We start from the raw sequence: 22722 nt of genomic DNA on the forward strand, positions 1-22722 counted from the left end.
TTTCTCATCTTTCTAAAAATAGTGCAACACTTATGAAACACAGATCATCATTTAAAAAGTTCTTTTTATACAACCGGAGTTGCTAGTGCTGAACTAGTGGCTTTTTTCCAAGTGGCACAATGGACTGCTCCAAATTTAGGTCTGTAATGGTAAAGGTTAACTTTAGGAAGTCCGAGTAAAACTGTAATCTATAATTCCACCACAATTACAATGTTTTCTGTCAAATGATAGTGAAGTCCCTGGGGTGAATGCTAGCAAATACCTTGTAAAGATGTTCTTATGACTTTTTTTGTTTTGATGCTTTTGCATTTTCAGCACATGTTGTTAGAATCGGTTGGAAGACCTGGGCTGTGACCCAGGCGTGTTCAGAGGCTGTGGGCTGCAGTCAGCTTTAAGCGCTTGGCCAGCCACAAAGGGTGGAGCACGCAGCTGATAGCACAAAGATGCATGTGCCACGTTGACGAGATGATGGGTAAACAAAGGTTCAGGGATGCTTGGTAAACAACACGGCCAGAAGTGAAGCTTTTCCATGATATTTTTAGAAGGCTTCAGCCTAAGGAGAACATTCACCTGGGTGACCTGCAGATGAGCCTAGAGAACTGGTTGTTATTTAGTCATCAAGAAAACATATGTGCATCCTTTTCAGGTGCCCTCATCAGTTCTTCCCTTCTGGGCGTATTTTTGGAAGAGACTGGCATGTCTCTCCTGGTGAATCACAGTGTCCTTCTGGCTGGTCAGAGAGAGGTGGGACCAATACACCTCAACCCTGAACCTAAATCAAACCGTGCAAGTGTGATGTGCTGGCTGACAGCAGCCAGTGCTCCTTTTGTGGGCCGCTGAAGCAACTCCACATCGCTGCTGTTCCCTTGGCTCATGGCGTAGTCCCCGTAACGGGCAACCTGAAGGACGTGGCTGCTGTAATGTCACCTGTGCCTGCGAGTGAAAAGAGCTGGGTGCCTGCCAGTCTTCGGAAAGAGGGCTCTGGTGTGAGCAGGGTGACCCTGGGGCACAGGGGCAGCAGTCCGGTAGGACACAGAGCAGTGGGAGTCTCTCAGCACCATCGGGGTTTGACCTGAGTAATGTTAAAAAATCAGTAATAGGCTCTTTCAAGCACACCCCACGTAAATGAAATTGTAGTGGGAACGTTTTTTAGCGAGCTTCACCAAAGCTTTTGGCTGAACGTGCTGCAGGCAGTAGCGCAGCAAGTAGGTGGCCCGTGCTGCTGCCTGTGCTCTGTCAGGAAGACAAAGAGTCTGGGAGAAGCATCAATCTGTTTCTCTTCACAGGGCTGTCTCTTCCCCCCTTTGTCAGTCAAAGGTGTCAATGTCTCTCCCCTCTATCCTCCCCCCTCCCCGAGTTGAGTAGTGTCAGTCATTCCTGTTTTTTTCTTTTTATTAATGATTTTGCAAGGCTATGTCATTACTGTGCTATACATTTTTATACAGATGGCACGACTGTGCATTTTAATGGCAAATCTGTTTCTCACATAACGCCTGAACTGCAAAAAGACTTTGACAGACTGGTTCAAGGAAAACAAACTGGTTTTAAATGTAGGAAAAACTAAAACAATGCCTTTTGGCTCTCCTAATCATCTGAACTCAAAGGATGATTTTATTTGGAAGTCGGAAAGCTTAATGGGAAGAGTGGACCCAACTTGCATGTTGAAATAAGGCAGGAGGAAAGAGATAAAGAGGCTCAGGATTCACAGGCTTTATGGTTTGTTCAGCAAGGCACAGAGGATTTACCCTTCGTTTTCAGACTGAGTGTTTGATCAGAACTGAATTTGGCCCAGTGATCTATAACTTTGCTGACTTCTGGGACCCCTCAGGGTTCTGAATATCAGGAGGAAATTGAGGCATTAAATTTGTAGGTGTAAAAAGTGGAATGCGGGGAAAACAAACAAACAAGCAAACAAAACCAATAAAAACAGCAGAAAATGAAGAATGTGCATATATTAAATTTCACCAAAAGCAAAGAGCAGAATGCGTATTTGTGTTTTTGAGAAGCCTATTTCTTCTCTGATCACCTTTGCATTTTTTCTTCTTTTAATCTTGTGCACGTGCAAAGAATTTTCAGTGGTCTACCATCGCTCTTCTCCAAAGTCACACATCAGTTTCTGTTTATGTCACTTTCTGTATCTTTACCTTGCAGTTGATATATGGACACAACTGACAGTAGCCCTGCTCTTTCATTGGGTTCTCTACTGTGTAGTTTTGTAGCTCCGATTGAAATATTGGTGCTCTCTATTTCTGCTCTGCTCCAATCTATTCACTTGTATAAATTGGCTGAGGTCAGTAGACAGTTGCTGGTATCTTAAAGCTATTGCTTTTCTGAATTTTCACATCCTTGATGCCTTTTATATCCCAAATTCAAAGGACTTGACTCATTGCTTTGGTACTTATATTCCCAGTGAATAAAGCTCAGTGGCTATATTGACAAGGACAAGTGGGAGAAGGGGGAGGACAAATGCATTCTTATTAATACTGCAAACCAAAATATGCTCTGTGAGGGTCCCAAATTGCAGCAAATTCTGTCTTTCATTTTGCTGGGTATGGTTTTGTCTGTGCTGGCTGCAGTGAAACGTAAGAATAGTAATGTTCAAAAGTCTATAAATATTTGCTTTAACAACATTTGAGAAGCTATGGAAAATGGGTATGAGATGAAAAGCACAGTTGGACCTAGCTAGTGATTGCTGAAAATCTCTTGAAGCAACCTGCAGGTCTCTCTGCTGGTAAGATGGGTAGGAATCCCTGGCTGCTAGCGACGCTCTGAGGGGCTGGAAAGGCAATATAACCTAAGGGCATTCTTCTTGCTCCAGATTTTCAGCAGAAATCGGCATTTTCTGCTGCTGCTGTTAATCTGCTGAAGACCCACCAGAGTTCAGATTTGGCTGCCAGAATGTTTTTCTTGTTTGTAGCTTGGGTGACTGAACATCTGATTTTTTTGTAGGCCGGTACTTCAATAACATTGCAAAAATGGAGGGGAGGGAAGAGCACTTGCTGGAGCGTCTGCTCCCTCTTTTTTCTTCCAGCCTGAACGTTGAGCTAGCGTCAGATTGAAATCACGTGGCCATTGACCACAGCTGCATTTTATATCCACTTCCGCAGCATGTGTGTAGGGCTATAAACATAAATTACTGGAGAGTTGTTTCAAGAACAACAGTGTATATAATTAAAAAAAGCATCATTTACAGCATTCTTTCATGACAAAGTGTTATGTCACTTCTGTTTCATCATAAATAAAAGGGGCGTTGGATAAATTCTTGGCACAATGGGAAGGCTGCCAAACATGAATGTGGCTTGAATTTATTGGAAATGATTATTATTTTTATTCACCATGCTATATAGAAGACATCCTTTTGTGTGGTACGTGTGACTTCCTCTCTCTATGCTAAGTATTTGGCAGGTGAAAACCATTGTAGTGCAACATCACAACAGTAATTTTTTTTTTAAAGTTAGTTCATTTTTTCCCCCAAAGTATTTTTCCTTCATGAAGACTGTTCTTCAGTTCTAATGCATTTTTTTTCTTATTTGAGGGCTCCAGCAGCCTCTCAGGACTGCTTCAAGAAGACTGGGAGGGTGCAGATGTCACAAGAACACAGAACAGGACCAGAGATATAAAGGCTGGGCTCCGTATGCAAAAATATGGAGCCCAGCCATGCAAAGCCTCCCATGCTTTACTGGTAGCATGAACTCAGAGTATTTTAAGAACAGTGGATGTTTTTGTTAGACCCAGTGGATCATCTGAGATAAAGCAGCTAGGCTGTGTTTCTTTTCTTCTTTTTTCTTTTCAAGCTAACAGTATAATTTTGGAAACATTTAATAAATAACAACATTTGATGTGCAAAATCCAACAAGACTTTGAGTTTTCAGGTTGCAATTAGTGAATAACATATAAAAATAATCAGCTAGATGACGTTCACTGCATATTCAGCACTGACCTGAACACCCTCAGCCAGGCAAAGTTGTTATTGTTCCCTGTATCCCATGGTTAGCCTCTCTGAAGGAGATAATCTAAAATGGATGCTCTTACGATTGGTATCTACTCAAGATAGTAGAGAAACCAAGGAAATACACCTAGGGGCATTTCAGTGACATCTAAATGAAAAATTGCTTCAGTCATGCCTGCAAACCTTTCAATTGACCTTTTAAAAAGCAGAATGTTGCTTACTTAAGTGATTGCAGAAAGGTTTCAAGAACATGGCATTGAGACCTTTTTGCAAATAAATCAGAGGAAAATAGAAACTACTGTTCTCGGGGAGGCCGAAGTTTCCTTGTAGTTTGGTCATCTAGTTCATGAGAAGATAGAACATGCAGTGGTTTCATCTGACTCGGCAGCCTGTAGCTAGTTAACAAAGGCAAGGTATAGCTAGATGTAGAAGTATATAAGCCTTCATAGTCATCTTTAATGACTCTTAGCAATGGCATGCATGCTTGTCAGAGTTCAGCTAGTGACTTGCTTTCTTTTGAAATTTGTACTCCTTATTCTGTAGTTCCTGTGATCTATACTTGTCCAGATGCTCACCCACGTGAATTTGTACTTGCTGTGAAAGGATGAGCACAGGCTAGCACTTTGAACCATGGCAGCATGCTAATGACTGCCTTCTTGGCAACAAGGAGTCATAATATCTTTTAAAGAGTTCGATATCTATTACCTGTGGGGTGGGGGTCAGCTGGGTAACACCACTTAATTCTGCAGAGGACTGGGAGAGGGTGGCAAGCAGAGCTCTGATTTGTGGTGGGTGTTTTTAACAGGACTGTACAGTACTGAAGTATTTCAGTGTAGGAACTGGAAACATTTCAAGGGCTTATGGCTTTATGGATCACGATGGTAAGAGATTTCAGTCCATCTCCCTCCTTTGCCCAGAAGGTAGTAGCATCTGAGGTGCTAGAGTTTTTTTTTTTTTTTTTTTTAATTCAATGTCTCTTCACTGCTTCTCCAGCAGGTAACCATTTCCTCTGTGAAATGTCCCTGAGCAGATAGGTTTGTTCCAGATCTGTCACTCATTTGATGATGTTTTCTACACATTTTCTTGAGGCTGTGGCTTGCTATGTGTTTCTCAGTTGAAGTGGATTTTGTGTTGCTTGCTTTGGGGTTGTCACAAGTCACCTTCACCTCTAAGTAAAGATAGGATTTCACTCCAACAATAATTCCCCTAGGGCAAATACCTGTGAATGTATCCAGTCCAAAGGGAATCACAGTGGGACTTGTCATAACTCTATCAGTCTGTCTGAGCCTGAGCCCAGCTCACACCAGTGTTGCCAGCCATTTTGGTGGCTTTGGCACATATGGTGCAGGTACCAAGGTTGGGCTGCCCCCGCCATCCTCTTTGGAGACCTGCCCTGGGCCCAGAAGGGCTCCTTTCTAGCCACAGTGCTGGATTTTCTCCTGGAGGCCAGGCACAGGACACTGGTGCATCATGATGCCCCGTCCCAGGGTGGAAGTGAAGTGTGGCCAGGAGCTCAGCTCCAGTCTGAATGTGGCCATTGCCTCTCCCAGCAAATCTGACAGCGGGCTCCTCCTGCTGTGGGGAAAGCCAGGGAGAGGGGATCCCTGTTTCAGCCGAGGAGTTCCTTCCCCGAGCAGTGCCTGTGGGATGCCCCAGCCCCCATCACAAACAGGCACAAACCTGCTGTTGGTGAGACAAGTTGTGTTGCCCCTTGTTATTAACAGTGTGTTAGGAGAACTAATTAGCGGCACCTTGGCGATTTCCCTTCTGGGAATCCAGGCTATAAATATCGGTGCTGCACCGCCAGGAGCTCTGCAGAAGGGGACTGCATGAGGGATGCTACAGCTGGCTAAACCATGCAGCCTCTATGTGGGAGTCTCTGTTAGATTAAGAGAAGCTATAAAGCCACTTCACTGAAAAGTGGTTGTAATTTTTCATCAAAACATTTTTTTAATTGAAAAAAATTGCTTTGATTTGCTGGAAAAAATTACGTGGTGAGGTTCTGCTTTGGTTTATTTTTTTTTTTCATTTTCTTTCTGTTAGGAAACTGAAATAATTTCACTTTTATCAGCAGAAAAAAACAAAGTAGGAAAGATGAGGACAGGAAGGATATATTGATCTGTTCACTCTCGGGCTTCAGAAATTGAACCCCCCAGTTTTGGTTTGCTTAGTTAAAACACAGACTAGAACCACAGAATGGTTTGGGTTGGAAGGGACCTTACAGATCACCAAGTTCCAACTGGGGCATACACAGCTTCTCTGGGCAACCTGTTCCAGTGCCCCACCACCCTCATAGTAAAGAATTTCTTCCTAATATCTAATCTCAGTCTACCCTCTTTTAGTTTAACGGCATTACCCCTTGCCCTATCACTACACCTCCTGAAAATGAGTCTCTCCCCAGCTTTCCTGTAGGCCCCCTTTAGGTACTGGAAGGCTGCAATGAGGTCTCCCCAGAGCCTTCCCTTCTGATGGGGCTGAACAACCTCAACTCTCTCAGCCTGTCTTCATAGGAGAAGTGCTCCAGCCCCTTGATCATCCTTGTGGCTCTCCTCTGGACCTGCTGTAATAGGTCCATGTCTTGTGCTGGGGGCCCCAGAGCTGAAAGCAGGGCTCCAGGTGGGGTCTCACAAGAGCAGAGGGGGAGAATCCCCCCTCCCTTGACCTGTTGGCCACGCTGCTTTTGGTGCAGCCCAGGGAACAGTTGGCTTTCTGGGTAAGAAGTGACAAACAAAGCCTTTGGGGAGTGAGTGTGTGGGAAGTTTCCCAGTGACGAGCTTCAAACCTTCCTTCTGAGGCTGAAGGAAAGCACAGACCTTCCCCAAGGGCATTTCAGGGTAAGAGCCTGGCTTAGGCACTTTTTGTCTCCATCCAATGGACACCAGCCTTCCCCACCGCCTGAAGGTGCAGCCTGGGCAGCCCAGGACCCTAATTTTAATTTTGGCAGCACAAATATTGCCAAATGTTCATTTTGTCTGCATGTGTGTGACTTGTGAAATTTTTAACCAACTTTGTGCCTTAGTCATATTGACAGAAATGCGTTCAGAAGTGACTTTTGATCCTTACTGACTGTTAAAACGAGGGAAATTCACAAAACAGTGATAAAGGGCCTGGAGGGGTGAGGCCTATCAAACCATGACTGGCACTGAGAGGTTAAATACAGACTGATTGTGCTCTGTTTGCTTTCCATCATAAGATCTCATGGACATCACGTGATGGTGGGCACAGTGCAGTGCCCGGGGATGTGCTCGCCTGCTCGCGTACTGCACCGCTGGCAGCTTGGCCGCTCAGGCACACTGGGTGGTGTGCAGGAGCACAGGGGCACTGTGCAGCTGTCCTGCTGCTGTGGCTTTCCTTCTGCTGCTCCAAGCAGAGAAAGTCAGTGATTTCTGCTATTTTTCCTTCCTTTTAATGCCTTTTTTTCCCCACCTTTCTTGTCATTCAGCAGCGCTCAGAGCACTGGGAGCGTTTGCACACCCTGTGGCTGCCCAGGGGATGAGCCCTGAGGAGGAGCTGCCGAGGCTCGGAGCCATGTCCTTGATGGGGCCGTGAGTTTGGTGCAATGTGTGTGAGCTTGGGTGTCAGGACTGAATTGTTTCGGAACAATGAGCAGAGAGTTCTAGAAGCCTCCCTCCATTGCTCCTTGCAGAAGCAGAGACTTCTTGGGTCAGGAGAATGGCAGCATCCAGAGAGAATAAACTGCATTAACATTTCAGCAGTTGTGTGACCCTTGTGCATGCATGTTTGCTATTATTTCTAGCAGCTCCCTGGATGATAAGCATGATATAAAAAATTTAACCACAGAGAAAAAAAAAAGTTTAAAGGACCATTATGGGTCTGACTAATCCCAGAAAAGCAAGGAAGTTCAGGACTCAGCCGACTCCATCTGTAGTGATGGGGGTGCTGTTTTTCATTAGCAAAATCAGTGTCAGGTGATGCAATTTGCCACTGGCTCTGTGTTACCCAGAGCCAGAACGTTTGTACCGGTGGTTTGTAAAATCCGTGAAATGCAGAGCAGGAGGGATCTCAGGAGATCTCATCCTCCACAAGGATTCAGGATCAAAGGTGGTTAGACTGTCCTTGGCATATACTTGTCAAGGCATTTGCAAATGCTTCCAGGAAAGTACAGTCTGCAGTTCCTCTGCCTTCCTCCACCTTCCTCCTGCCACTAAACGCAACTGGAAACAAGCATGGAAAAGAACTGTGCATTGCCTTGGAGCCTCACACCAAGTATTTGTTACGTGTTACCTAATGAGTTGAGAAAATGAAGCAGTTGCAGGGAAGCTGAGCAAATGCTCTGACATTGACTCTGTGTCCAGCTGACCATTACATTTGTCTGACCAGAAAAAATCAGCTGTAGTGGCCAAAGCTGTGCTCATAGCCCTTTTTGAATTTGCTTCCCATAGCAATTCTAGTGCACCAAGAATTATCCATGGATGTTTCCAAGAATAATGAATAAAACCAAATTGTGAGCTGCTTGCAGGCATAGTCAGGAGGTGTAGTTTTCCAGATTACTCAGTATGAATTATTAATTCTGCTTGTCTAGTGGATAGCAGTCTCCTAGTGTTTAAGAGGACAGTCTGCTCTATCATTTTACTGATGATACCTCCCTGTGTTTTTCATGTCACGTTATATTTAACTTCTCGGCCTTCCTGAATCAAAGCTGTGGATGAGTAGAAGTGCTCTGGCTCCAACCTCTCTGAGGGATGGGAGCTGTCTGATGACTCGACCATCCCTGAGGGCCCCGCTGTCCTCGGCCACACGTCACCATGTCCCTCGTGTGGCAGTGGCAGCTGTGAGCCTGCACCCGAAAAAGGTTCACTCACAGCTTGAGGCTGGGAATGATAAGGTTGAGTCCCTATGGGTTAGGATCGGCGGGAAGGCCAACAAGGCAAGCATCCTAGTGGGGGTCAGTTACAGACCGCCAAACCAGCATGAGGAGACGGATGAGGAATTCTACAGGCAGCTGGCAAAAGTTTCAAAATCGTCGGCTCTTGTCCTCGTGGGGGACTTCAATTTCCCAGACATATCCTGGAAGCACAACACAGCCCAGAGAAAGCAGTCTAGGAGGTTTCTGGAGAGCGTGGAAGATAGCTTCCTGACGCAGCTGGTTAGAGAGCCTACCAGGGGAGGTGCCCCACTAGACCTTCTGTTCACAAACAGTGACGGACTGGTGGGAGATGTGGTGGTCGAGAGCTGTCTTGGGCAGAGTGACCACAAAATGGTTCAGTTCTCTATTCTTGGCGAAGTCAGGAAGGGGACCAGTAAAACCGCTGTCTTGGACTTCCGGAGGGCTGACTTTGAGCTGTTCAGGACACTGGTTGGCAGAGTCCCTTGGGAAGAGGTTCTGAAGGGCAGAGGAGTCCAGGAAGGCTGGGCACTCCTCAAGAAGGAAATCTTAATGGCTCAGGAGCGGTCTGTCCCCACGTGCCCAAAGACGAGCCGGCGCAGAAGAAGACCGGCCTGGCTGAACAGAGAGTTGTGGCTCGAGCTTAGGAGAAAAAAGAGGGTTTATGATATTTGGAAAAGAGGACGGGCCACTCAGGAGGACTATAAGGATGTTACGAGGCTGTGCAGGGACAAAATTAGAAAGGCCAAAGCTCATCTGGAGCTCAATCTGGCTACTGCCGTCAAAGATAACAGAAAATGTCTTTATAAATACATCAACACAAAAAGGAGGACTAAGGAGAATCTCCATCCTTTACTGGATGCGGGGGGAAACTTAGTTACAAAAGATGAGGAAAAGGCTGAGGTACTTGATGCCTTCTTTGCCTCAGTCTTTAGCGGCAAAACCAGTTGTTCGCTGGATACCCAGTACCCTGAGCTGGTGGAAGGGGATGGGGAGCAGGATGTGGCCCTCGCTATCCACGAGGAAATGGTTGGCAACCTGCTACAGCACTTGGATGTATGCAAGTCGATGTGGCCGGATGGGATCCACCCGAGGGTACTGAAAGAACTGGCAGAGGAGCTGGCCAAGCCGCTTTCCATCATTTATCAGCAGTCCTGGCTATCAGGGGAAGTCCCAGTCGACTGGCGGCTAGCAAACATGACGCCCATCTACAAGAAGGGCTGGAGGGTAGACCCGGGGAACTATAGGCCTGTTAGTTTGACCTCAGTGCCAGGGAAGCTCATGGAGCAGATTATCTTGAGTGTCATCACGCGGCACTTGCAGGGCAAGCAGGCGATCAGGCCCAGTCAGCATGGGTTTATGAAAGGCAGGTCCTGCTTGACGAACCTGATCTCCTTCTATGACCAAGTGACACGCTTAGTGGATGAGGTAAAGGCTGTGGATGTGGTCTACCTTGACTTCAGTAAGGCTTTTGATACTGTTTCCCACAGCATTCTCCTTGAGAAACTGGCTGCTCTTGGCTTGGACTGGCATATGCTTCGTTGGGTTAGAAACTGGCTGGGTAGCCGGGCCCAAAGAGTCGTGATGAATGGAGTTAAATCCAGTTGGAATCCGGTCACTAGTGGAGTCCCCCAGGGCTCAGTGCTGGGGCCAGTTCTCTTTAATATCTTTATCGATGATCTGGATGAGGGGATCGAGTGCACCCTCAGTAAGTTTGCAGATGACACCAAGTTAGGTGCGTGTGTCAATCTGCTCGAGGGAAGGAAGGCTCTGCAGGAGGATCTGGATAGGCTGGACCGATGGGCTGAGGCTAACTGTATGAAGTTCAACAAGGCCAAGTGCTGGGTCCTGCACCTGGGGCGCAACAACCCCAAGCAGCACTACAGGCTGGGAGATGAGTGGCTGGAAAGCTGCCTGGCAGAGAAGGACCTGGGAGTACTGGTTGATAGGCAGCTGAATATGAGTCAGCAGTGTGCTCAGGTGGCCAAGAAGGCCAACAGCATCCTGGCTTGCATAAGAAGCAGTGTGGCCAGCAGGTCTAGGGAAGTGATTGTCCCCATGTACTTGGCTCTGGTGAGGCCGCACCTCGAGTACTGTGTTCAGTTTTGGGCCCCTCACTACAAGAAGGACATCGAGGTGCTCGAGAAGGGCGACGAAGCTGGTGAGGGGTCTGGAGAACAAGTCTTACGAGGAGCGGCTGAGGGAGCTGGGGTTGTTCGGTCTGGAGAAGAGGAGGCTCAGGGGAGACCTCATCGCTCTCTATAGGTACCTTAAAGGAGGCTGTAGAGAGGTGGGGGTTGGTCTATTCTCCCACTTGCCTGGTGACAGGATGAGGGGGAATGGGCTAAGGGGAGGTGCCAGGGGAGGTTTAGGTTGGATATTAGGAAGAACTTCTTTACTGAAAGGGTTGTTAGGCATTGGAATGGGCTGCCCAGGGAAGTGGTTGAGTCACCATCCCTGGAGGTCTTCAAGAGACGTTTAGATGTAGCACTTAATGATATGGTTTAGTGGAGGACTTGTTAGTGTTAGGTCAGAGGTTGGACTCAGTGATCTTGGAGGTCTCTTCCAACCTAGATGATTCTGTGATTCAGTGATTGCAGTAAAGCCATGGCAACAAAAGACACCCCAGTCCCTCACTCCTGGGCTACGGCTGTGCCTTTCTGCTTTGTTTCTCCCCTTGCACACTGCCAAGTGAGGCTCGGTGCCCACCTGCCCGGGAGCTGCGGGGCCCAGCGGGCCCACAGGCAGCTGCTGCTGGTGGGCTGAGATGGGAGCGGGGTCCAGCTCAACTGGCAGGAAAGCTTGTGGCGATTTCAGGGTCAAATCCTCTGTGTTGTGTGGTTTTGGAGTGGTTTTAGTGATTCGTACTGGTGTTGCTTGGGATTTACTCTGGATTTACACCAGGATGAATTTCATCTGACAGATAAAATAAAACTGAGAGCATCTGTGCCAAAACTGAATGCAGTGTAAACACTTCAGTCACTTGAGGACGCTCATCCAAAGTGATGATGGAAAAAATAAAGGAGCTTCTCTTTCTGGCAGGTAACTGTTGGGAGCTGGTAAGCTGAAGGAGATGAGAAAAAAATAACAGTACAGAGAACCAAGCCGTGGTGCATACTTGAGAACCAACTTCTTTAAAATGTTTTTATTTTATTTTTTTTTTTTAAAGGTTCGGAAAGCTCCATTTTCCCTGGGAAGCAGGGTGGCAGAGAGCCGTGCTGGAGCCCGTGTGCATGTGGCAGGCAGGGTCACAAGCATTGGGGACGTGGCGGCACCACAGGGCAGGCAGTCTGCCGGGCCTCCCAGCCCAGCACAGAACGCCGCTCCGCATCTGCTCCAGTGTACTTTGGGGCAAGCATGAGAAACGCCACAAAAATGGGGATCTTAACAATCGACCCTTACTCATTCTACAGAAACCTTCTCCTCTGTATAAGACAACATACATTCTAGTTCAAAGTAGCCTCTCCCCCCCCCCCCAACTTGTTAACATACCTGTGTTGTAAGCTGGACTTCGTGGCTTGAACTGATTACTAGCCATAAAGACTCAAAGTAAATGGATAAATCCAGGGAGTGTGTATGTGTCACAGCTCCAAGTGGCGCAATGGGGTTGTCCCTGGTCTCCGTCAGTACCATAGACTGGGTTATCATGAGAAATTAGAAAAACTTTCTTCGAAGATTTTTTGATCTCAAAAAGACTGTTACTCGTTTCCCCAAGCCCTATCCTGCTTTTTGTTTTCTGGCCAATTGATGGATAAGTCACAGTTGCTTAATGACATAAAACTCATTTCTCCTAAAACTTTATTGATGAATTGGTCTCAAAATTTCTATAAACACTTATCCTGGAGAGGAACTGTACATTTTGGAGTATGCAGCATCCCCCCTCTATAAAATATACAGATCCTTCCACTGCGTTGTGTTTTAGTCACCGTTTTTGGATGCCCTTTATCAAAAGAGCCATTAACGAGACTTTTCAATTTTCTTTCTGTGGGCACATAATACGCTCTATGTCTTTAATTAGCACCTTGATTCCTCTCCCGCTTCCCCCTCTCCCAGGAAAAAGCCAAACCTTCTTCGCTACCAAAATGGCCTGTCAAAACCTGACAACTGAAGTTCTGCCTTGTCAATATAAAATTGTCTGTACCACTCTGTGCGCTGAATATTTGGGATTGGTGCAAAATAACGCACCAGCTGCATTGTCTGTTTTCGTACTTTATTCCATTTCTGTTTAATTTTGTCAGGGCTACTGAAGGATTTCTGTATTCCCCTGAGCTTTTGCTTTAGAAGACAGATCATGTTTCCTTAGGGGCTCTGTGGAGTATTGGTCTTTGTGGATGCATATATGAAAATTGTACTTGTGTATCCATTTCTATATGCTTTCCTGCGTACATTAGTAATTCAGAGGCACTGAGAAATTCTCTGTCAAATGATATGTGAATTCAAGCATTGTTTTCCCCTCAGAAAAGGGATTTTACTGGGAATGCTGGCAGGCCCCTCACAACAGAAGGACGGGTGGGTGCTGCTACTGTATATATCTGTTGTTGTCACATTGGATTTCGTGCAATAAAAATAAAACCCTTGGTCAGAAGTGTCATAAAAGTTTGATTGACTTTCCTCTTCAATTGCTTATCATCCTTGAAGAGACTTCTTGGCATTTAGAAACCAGTGAATCTGTTTCTCATTTCTTTAGGCTTTATAAATACACCCTGTTTATATTAAAATGATAGACAAATATACATAAAGCTGGAAAACATGACCACAAACCCTTTTCCTCTCTCTGCATAAAAAAATATAAAATACAACAACAAAAAATAATCTAAAGACACTTTTATTGTTGCTAAACTTTTGCCCTTGGCTGGTAGAGCCTTCTTTATGTTTTAACAGATCCAGACATCCTTTTCATGTGGTCCTTGGATGTTCTTTATTTTATATCTCTTGTGGCTTTATAAAAAGGGAAGAATGAGCTTGCTGCACAAACATATCTGATGGTAATTTTTTTTTGCAAGTCAGAAGTATTATGACGCTTCCATTTTTAAAAAGAAACGTGTTTCTCCCTGGTCTGGGAAGCTGCATGAAAAGCTTTCAGTCGGCGAGCACGTGTGGAAGTGGAGCAGTTGGAGCACCCTGGAGCTGGGGCCGCCAGGCCGATGTGGAGACTTTCCCATGCCTCTGCCCTGGGCAGTGGGGAGAGGGGACCTGGCTGTCCCATACCCCTGGGGCAGGCTGAGGGTAAATGCCTCTAGTTAGTGCAAAACAGCGGGGCGGAATGCAGAAGGAGAAATAAACGAGGAGACGGGGGTTGTTGTGTAGGGCACAGGGCTCTGGTGGGGCAGGGAGGGGAGGCTGGGGCTGTGTGAGGGGCTGCGGCCCTCTGCCCCACCAGATGAGCAGGGCCGCCTGAGGTGGCCAGCCCTTCTGCAGGGAGATGTGCTCCGTGCTTGTAAGTGCCCAAGTGTGACAGCACTACAGGGGCAGTTTTGTACAGAAAAGCAACTTGGGTTAGGTAATACTGGCCTTTCATTCAGGGAAACAGGGCCCCCCCATGATTCGCTGGCTAAATACACCAACCCCCAAATATTACCAGGGTAATAAAGCACAGGTTGGAGAAAGTGTACCTCAGCCATGAAGAGATGCAGTAGTTGTAAAAACAGCCATATTAGAAAAAGGCTAGAGGACGGTATTTTCAGATGTTTGCCAACTGTTTCCCTCTCGTGTAAAGCAGCGTTTCCGTGCGGCTCTCTGGCAGTGTGGGGGCTCGGCTCCTGCAGGCTCTGGGCTGGAGAGGCTGGGGCAGAGCCCTGAACACTCCAATTTTCCTTTTTGGGGTGCTGCACGCTTGTGATACAGCTCTCAGGGCCTCAGAAATGCAGCCCTCAGAATGAAATGCTTAAATACTGGCAGAAGGTGCCTCCTGTTAGTGAATTTAAAAATTTAGGCTTATTTGAACAGTCGAAGTAGCAAACCACAACCCCCAGAGGGCTAATTTTGATCTTTCTTCTCTGTTCAGGACTCCTGTGTGTGTTTGCTAGCCTTGTGGGGAGTGCTGCAGTAGTACTCATGGCATGTTAACTTCGCTGTTTGCATAGTCAACTCTTTTCTTACACAGCTTTAGGAAGGAACATATCTCTATATATTGCTATGCTGTTCACATAGGAAAGAAACTGTGCTGGGTCAGGGGTTCCAGCTGTGCGTGACAGGCAGTGAAGTTTCCAAGCTCTGTGCTATCGGCAGTGCAAGGCTGGGTGCCCACAGCAGGACTGCATCCTGCAGCCTGGGACAGGGATTAAGTCTCCACCTGCAACCCTGTTTGCATAGCAGCAACGCCGCTACTTCAGGAGCCTGTCTCACCTTCCCATCACAGCTCTTTTATGAAAAGGTAGTTCCTCAAGATTGAATCAGCAACTTTTGTGCAGTTCGGCACTGAGATTGCTGCTTGGTTCTGAGATTAAAGGGATGTGTCATCTTCCATCACTCTGGTGATTACAGAAAACCTCAGATCCAAGTTGCAGTACCATTCTGCAGAGTAAGGTTAACTGCTCTGAAAAGCAAAGGCTGGTATTTCTTGCCAGAAAGAAAGCAAGGTAGCAAGAAAGGTATTTTCTTGCTGCCAGAGTTAGCAGCTGATTGGCACCAAGCTTCCTTGGGTGTCTTTGAACTCTGCAGGAACGGGAAAATACATCTGGAGAACAGGAATGCTTTGACTGTAGGCTTGAGCAGGGAGGTACTCAGGTTTCACTCACCTGCAGGATTTAAAAGGCATATTAGGAAAAAACTTCCAAGTTTCTAACTTGAGACAGTAGAGATACACTGGACCAGGAGCAAATGTCCTCATGGAGATATTTCTGCCCAAACTTGTCCTTAAGATTGAATGTTGGAAGAGGGTGTGCTGCTGTGGGCTGACCCCAGATTTTCTCCTTTCAAAGATATTTCCTTGTCTGCCTACTTAACCAAACCCACGTTATTCTGCTATCCCAAGCCTGACTGGATACCACAGTTGCCCTTGCGTAGGGATTTCACCCTGGAAATGCCTCTCACTGCTTTTGTACAAGAAAAACTGGGTGCCTTGTTGAACCACCAGCGGCACTTGCTGTCAAGATTTTTGCTGATGACTGGCAGGCCCACAGATAGATAAGGACCACAGAGATAAGGACCCACAGGACATCCGTTTGTGCTGTTAAAGGGCCTCTTATGAGGCACCTAGGAAAAAGTCACAAGTCAATGTATGTGTGAAGCTAGGTGGATAGGTCCTTTAGAAGAAAAACATGGATTCTGTGTCTCCCAACTATTGTAAATGAGTTTTTTTTTCATCTGCGGATAGGGCAAGGGTGCTCAGAAACCCCTCAGGGGAAGATTAAAGCTGAAGGGAATGTCAGGACATCTTTCTTTTCAGCCAAGGGAATCCTGCGTGGGGTAGGAGTATCACAGGAAAAAAACCAACAAAACACTCCTTTTGCTGTTCCCTTGCCTAGTGAGAGGGAAGCTCAGAGGTATTTCAGTGACCTGGCAGACTTTGTGAGGCTTTTGATCCCACGCTTTCTCTGAAAATTTGCCACATGTTGATGTGGTATCAAAGGGGATTTTTTTTTGTTGTGAAGTTTGCGTAGGCTGCGGTGAGCCCTTTAGTATCCCGCAGTGAACTCCTAGGAGCAGCCCCAGTCTTTTTGACCATGAGACTTCATTACTATAATTCCCTCTTTGCAGGGCATTCAGTGCAGCATCTCCCTAACTTACAGCATGTTTGGGCTGTAGCAACCCAGTTGTTTCCTAGCAAGGGCAGGAGTAGCCATCATTTTGCAGCTATACTTCATCTTCCTGGCCTTATTTGAAGCAGCCATGCCACGTCTTTCCTTTGGCATGCTCTGTCAACTTTCTTTGCGGATCACTTGTTCAAGCTCCAAAAGTTGTCAAACCCAATGATAAAAGATTGATAGTAGGAAAAAAATGAAATTTGTCATTGTGGTAGAAAGTGTGAAAATAAGTAACATCAGGTGGGAAACATTTTAGGTAGATTCTGGCAGCTCTCAGCCCTATTACAGCTTATTACAGATAGGGCAGACGACACATCTCCTGCATTGGCACTGGATGGGCAACACAGGGAACTTGTGGGGAACATTAACAAAGGAGACCCAAGGGGTTTTGTCAGTGAGTAAATGCCATAAAGAGAAACGTAAAGTCAGTCACTTTATTAGGTGGAACAGTTCACAGTTACACTTTGATAGTTTTTTTTGGGGTAGCTCCATAGTTTGGTTTTGCATTAGTACACTTTTAATGACCCTTCCTCCCTATGTTGAAGCTATGAGAGTGCCTCAGTGGCCCAACCTCAAACTTGGTTTTCACCCGAACCAGGTTATAGCTTGTTTTAATCATATCTTCGGTTTTTTTTTTCAGTCTTTTGTTGTTTAATGGTGCTGTTTTTTACGCAGATGAGGAAGTCCTGAGAAAGGCATGTTTTGAAATGCATCTTTGTCAAATGGTCCAGTCGAGAAGATCCTATCTGATGTGCTCTTTAAATCCTGAAGTACTAAATGCAGACACTCAAAAACATTTAGTGCTGGGGTAACACAGTGCTCATTGACATCAGTTAGTGCTGAGTCTGACGGCTAACAGATCATGTTTTATATCCTAGGAAATTTGCTGTTAAAATTAGACATAAGTAGACGTGGGGTATAATTGGTTATTCCTTCCAGATGGGGAGGCCTGTGCCGTACGGAGTGCCACTGCCCTCCTCCTCAGCCAAGCCACCCTCTCCGAGCTGCTTCCCGGGGCTGCTCTGTCCATGTTGCCCTGGTCCTAGCATCAGGTTGGGCTACAGTGAGGACGGGAGAAGGGTCTCTGAAGTCCCCCATCCCCTGCACAATCCCATGTGTAAAATGATGAGGTTTTCTTTGCTAGCCCCAAGCAACTCTCTTAAACTCTGCTGTTAGTCTGGAATCATCCACTCTCCTGCTATACCTTACTCCCAGTAGAGTCACTTGCAGAGCTTTAAATGCCATTCATAAATCACAGAAGAGTACAGTTCGTTTTAATTTTCAGGCAATCACACGACTCCAGGATAGCAGGTTTATGTCAAGTGGATGGTAAAATGAAACCATAGATGAAGTTGTGAGCACTTCCAGCACTAAATCTGGCCTTTCTGCTCCTAGAGATGTGCTACCGATCAGGCTGTGCTAAGGAGGTGAGGGGAGCGACCGTGTACCCCACGTGCCCTGGCCAGCTCCAGAACAAGACGTTCAGTTATGCTGTAGCACTGCCTAGCTAACCTCTGCATCAGCCTGATCAAAAGCCAGGATGAATTTGTTACCAAAAATACATCTATTTTTCATCTGGCCTTTTGAAACTCTTAAGTACTGAAGCTGTGCTGGCTGCCATGGGTGCTTCTGTAACTCACATTCCCCTCCTTGTCCCTTTTCTTTTGCTCCCTCTGATCATTCCTTGTCTTCCTTCTCCATGAGAGAGACAGAAAGTGCTGGCAGGACCCTCGAACCGTGTTAATGAGCATCAAATAGAAATAATTTTACCTGTGTTCCTTAAATAGGCATATTTAGCACCTTGGTTTCACCATGAATGCTTTCATTTTTATAGTTATTATAGAAAAAACGTTTCCCATTGTAAATATAAATACCATATATATGAAAATAAAAACTGTTCAGCAAACAAAGGTTCATTTATACATTTCTTTAGTCCCATTTTTTATTAGCAGCGCTAGAGGTATTTTTAAAGTGTTTATTTAATCCAGCTATTCAGTAGTCTCCAGAGCCCAGGCTTCTGCTTTAGTGCTGAATCAATGCTTGGTCAAGCCTTAAACTTTATGGGTTTTGGCACAGTGTTGAAACAGAAGCTTTGATGCTTGAGACTGCTGCCTGCACAGAGCAAATATAAATTTTGATTTGTGCAGCGAGTGTTCACCATGTGAAATGTCGGTGGCCAGCCTCTGACAGCTCCCTCACCCTGCAGCTGTGGGGCTGGGTGGCGCGCCTGGGCCATGGGCAGTGGGCGGGTAAAGGCGACAGAGGGTCCTGCCCACGTCCCCCATGTCGAAATAGCATTGTTGTTGGATGGCAGCTCAGGAAGAAATTGCTGTTTCTAAATTCCTACCGAGCAGTTATTCTTGGTTTTGCAGAGACTTGAGTGCTGACGAAGCCACCCTCCTCTCCAGAGGTCAAGGTCAGGTCTGAGAAGCTTTGTACTGTGACCTGTGAGCCAAAGCTGGAGCTCCTAGTGTTCTCGTTCAGGTGTGCTTCAAGTCCACAAGGAAGGCTTTGTCTTCTGCTGTCAGGGCTAATTCCTATGTTTTTCCTTTAACGTGTACCCGGAACTCCTCTGGATACTGTATGTAGGTAAGCCTGATGCAGGAGAAAACCAAGGCATTACCCTTTCAGAGCTCTGACATATTTTCCACTTGGTGATCTCAGTGCGTTCTTCAAAGCAGCGCACAGCAGACAAAGCTTAATTACAAAGGCTGTATTTCAGCTGCTCACCTCTGGCTGCCTGGCGTTGTTCTCTGGGAGGCAGCCTGTGCGTGCCAGCTGTCCTGCCCTGCCCTTAGCCAGCACCGCCGTACCCACTGCCGTACCGCTCCTTGTGCCAAGCTGGAGCAGGCTGGGGACGCCTGCCCTCCACTCCAAACAGGGACTGTGCCATCCTTCCCGCAGCTTGGCTTCTCCGACAGAAATTGCAGTAGGCGAAGGGGCTCAGACCTGTGCAGCGGCCTGCAGTGGGGCATCCCCACTGCCTGGCAAGCATTAGAGCCACCACGGGCACAGCTGCTTCACAGCTGTGCCATCCGCCCTGGCTCTGGCTGCAGGCAAGTGCAAGTCCCTCGCTGCTTCCCTTCTGCTGCAAATTCCTCCTCGTTCTTTTAGCTTGTATCTTCATCCCTTCCACTGGAGATGAGATTGCAACCTGGGCTGTAAGTCCTGCAGTGCCAATGCATGTTAACAGCATATGATGGAGCAATATTGTTTCAGTACTTAACTCTGTGACCCAAAGATTTTTGTTAGTTTCTTCCCTTATGTGTTTTCATGTGGATATGCAAAGTGTGTGGTGTGATTTGGTGCTGTAGAGTTTTCGCTGACATGCAAACACATTTTATCTCCTCCCTGTGAGGGTTTTTTCTCTATCTGATACCTCTTGTCAATTTTTTGTACAGTTTGGAGCAGGCAAGGGAGCCTAGTGGTCATGGTTCAGGGCTTGTTTTTTTACCTCCTCCTGGTGCTTCATGCTGCAGCTTCCTACCGTGGCAGAGCCCGGGCTGGAGGAAGCTGACATTGCTCCTTGGGCAACACGAACACACCAAGGGGTCACAGTAATGCAAGCCTGTGGCACTGCACAAAGCTTGTTGGCACAGGGTGAGAGTCTGTGTCACATTGTGCTTTGGCCAGTCATTTCCAGATGGGTCCGAAAAGGCTGTCCAGTAGGAGGGTGGGGACTGAATGCCGCTGTGGAGACCAAACTGTCTTTTGTGGTGGTGGTTGATAGACAATCACCAAGCCAACTACTGCAAACTTTGTTAGCATGCCTGGCAGAGGCTGTGAAATCTCAGAATTGACCACACAGGGAACAGACCCTGTGCAACTGCACTGGTGTGGAGAGCCTGCTTCCTCAGCAAATCCCACGGAGTGGGTCTGAGCATGGGGGGAGGGCGTGACCAGGATGGGGAATTGCCAGAGGAGCCTACCCTAATGTTGCAAATTAAATCGTGGTCTTCTCCTGATACGTTTCCAAGGCTGCATTTAAGAGAGAGAAAAGAAAAAGTAAAATATGAGTTCTGGGAGCACTGTTAGGCTCCAGATAGTGCATGATGGAAAACAATAGTTTTCCAACTTCAATTAGCAACACCAAGAACTGATGGCTTGTCTGTAATCCCTTAACAGGGATGTGGGGGAAAAGAGGGGCTCCTTTCCCTCTGTTGCATAGTGTAGTACTCCAGGACAGCCTGTTGCCTTTTCTCAGCCCCACACCCTCCCTACAGAACGACGCAGGCAGATTCGGTGCTCTCCTCCCTTGGCTCCTGGCTGTACTGCTGTTGGGAGCCCCTTGGGGCATGTACTCACCTCCACAGGTGAGCCCTCTTCTCAGCATGCACCCCTGGGCACAACTCTTGCACCAGTAAGTAACGATACCTGTACACACTCCCTGTTACTTGTTCATGACACCGTCTTCTGCTCTTCCTCAGAGCTGGAAAAAGTCAGGCAGCACGGCAGGAGGAGGGCAGGTCATAGTGCCCAGCACTTCCCAAGCGATGTAATTCAACCTAAAAGGAAAAAAAGGATAGATGACTTGGTGACAACTTGCATCCAACCTGCTTTCGGAGGAGATAACCCCTCATTTTCTCACACATTTTGCTGTCTAAATTAGGGAACTTTAATAATGTATGCAATTTATCATAAGGTTTATGTGATAATGTTGGAAACTGACATAAAATGGAGAATTTATAATGCTGGATTAGTCTTATGAAACAGTAGTGTACCTTCATAAAGAGTCCAAAGAGCAATTACTATGTCTGTTTGACTGGCACTGTAAAGTCGTTAGTTCAATCATCATTGACCAATTACTGCTTTATTATATTTTCTTTTTATTTTTATGGTCAGAGAATGGCATTTTTCCCACAATCAGTCCTTGAGCACAAAGACAATAACAATTAAAAGAAATATTTAAAATCTGGGTTTTATCTGCACAGAGGGACCCATCCGTCACTATAAAGATCACTTTTGCATGCAGCAGTATTTCAACCCAACAGCCCCCAAATATACAGTTTTCCAGAGTCAGAAGTTTTAATTTTAAGCAGTCTTCAAAAAATAAATAGTTTGGGTTTCACAAACTTGCTCAAAATATTAAAGTTCCTCGTGACCTTACACTTGTTTAAACACCGCGTGTTTACAGAGATGTGTGCGTGATAAGGCTGCATATGACACTGATTAGAGTCCAGATAAGAATGATTATTGAGGCCATTAGGGACAGACTTGGGCAGTGTCCAACATTATCAGCCAAAAGAAATAGAGAAATGTAATACTGTGTGAAAACGCTTATTTATCCTGACAGAGTACTGACCCGCAAATACGGTTTTGGTGTGTAATTAAGCCAGGAGTATTACTTACAGTAGCTCAGCAATCCTACCTGTCCTGAGCCTCGGGTGCCTGGTCTGCAGCCCAGGAGCCTGTAGTTCGGGGTGAGGCGACACGGTGACAGGCTGGGGGTGACCTTGACTTGATCGTGGCCGCATCAGCACGTACTGCCGGAGGACGCGGTTTTGGATGGTGTTCAGAGCCGGCCGTGCCATGTGAAAACAAGCTTGTGACATCTCAGGCAGCGTGCATCCCCTTCATTGTGTCCGTGCTGTGTCGCCACCCGGCCACTCCGAGGATGCCTGGCCGAGGCCACAGGGCTCCTGGCAGGATCGGGATCGGGATCAGGCCCTGTGGGCGTGCTCCCTTCCTTCCACGTGGTGCAGCAGTGCCACGAGAAGGAGCAGCACACGGCACTGCTGTCCCCAGGGCGAGGGATGCTGAGCACCTGTGCCAACAGATGGGACTCACATATTAGTGGTATTAGTGAACCTGCCTCATCCTCTTTTGAAACATATTTATATTTTGTGCTTGGGCTTTGCCTTCGAGTCAGGAGAAGGTTTTTAAAATATGTAGAAAGCCACATCAGGTGGGTGGGGGACACACGAAGAGGGAGCAAGCCATGGAAATGGAAAAGGACTACTGACAAATAGTACGTTGTGCACAGGAAGATCCTTCTTCTTGCTTATTTTGGACTAATTTTGGAAGTTGTTCTTTTCCTGCTGTCTGGTGTGTGTCTGAAAATGTAATTTAGATGGGAATTGGAATTTCATTCCCAAGTGGATGAAACATCTGCAAATCCCTGGTCACTACAATTAAGTGTAATGAAATGGCAAGAAATTAAGATAGAGACCTCCAGCCAGGCT

The 22722-nt window shown here is 46.5% G+C and overlaps 1 long non-coding RNA gene across 1 annotated transcript; it reads right to left on the reverse strand.

The window, feature by feature from the left end:
- Window positions 1–18550: 18550 nt before the first annotated feature.
- Window positions 18551–22465, reverse strand: LOC136791149 (uncharacterized). Its single transcript, XR_010832537.1, has 3 exons — window positions 21909–22465; window positions 20915–21045; window positions 18551–20518 (listed from the first exon to the last, which is right to left on the reverse strand). It is a non-coding gene; the product is annotated as an uncharacterized lncRNA (long non-coding RNA).
- Window positions 22466–22722: the final 257 nt, after the last annotated feature.

This window comes from Anser cygnoides, chromosome 6 (assembly GCF_040182565.1).
Source record: "Anser cygnoides isolate HZ-2024a breed goose chromosome 6, Taihu_goose_T2T_genome, whole genome shotgun sequence".
In the NCBI taxonomy this organism is placed as follows: Eukaryota; Metazoa; Chordata; class Aves; order Anseriformes; family Anatidae; genus Anser; species Anser cygnoides.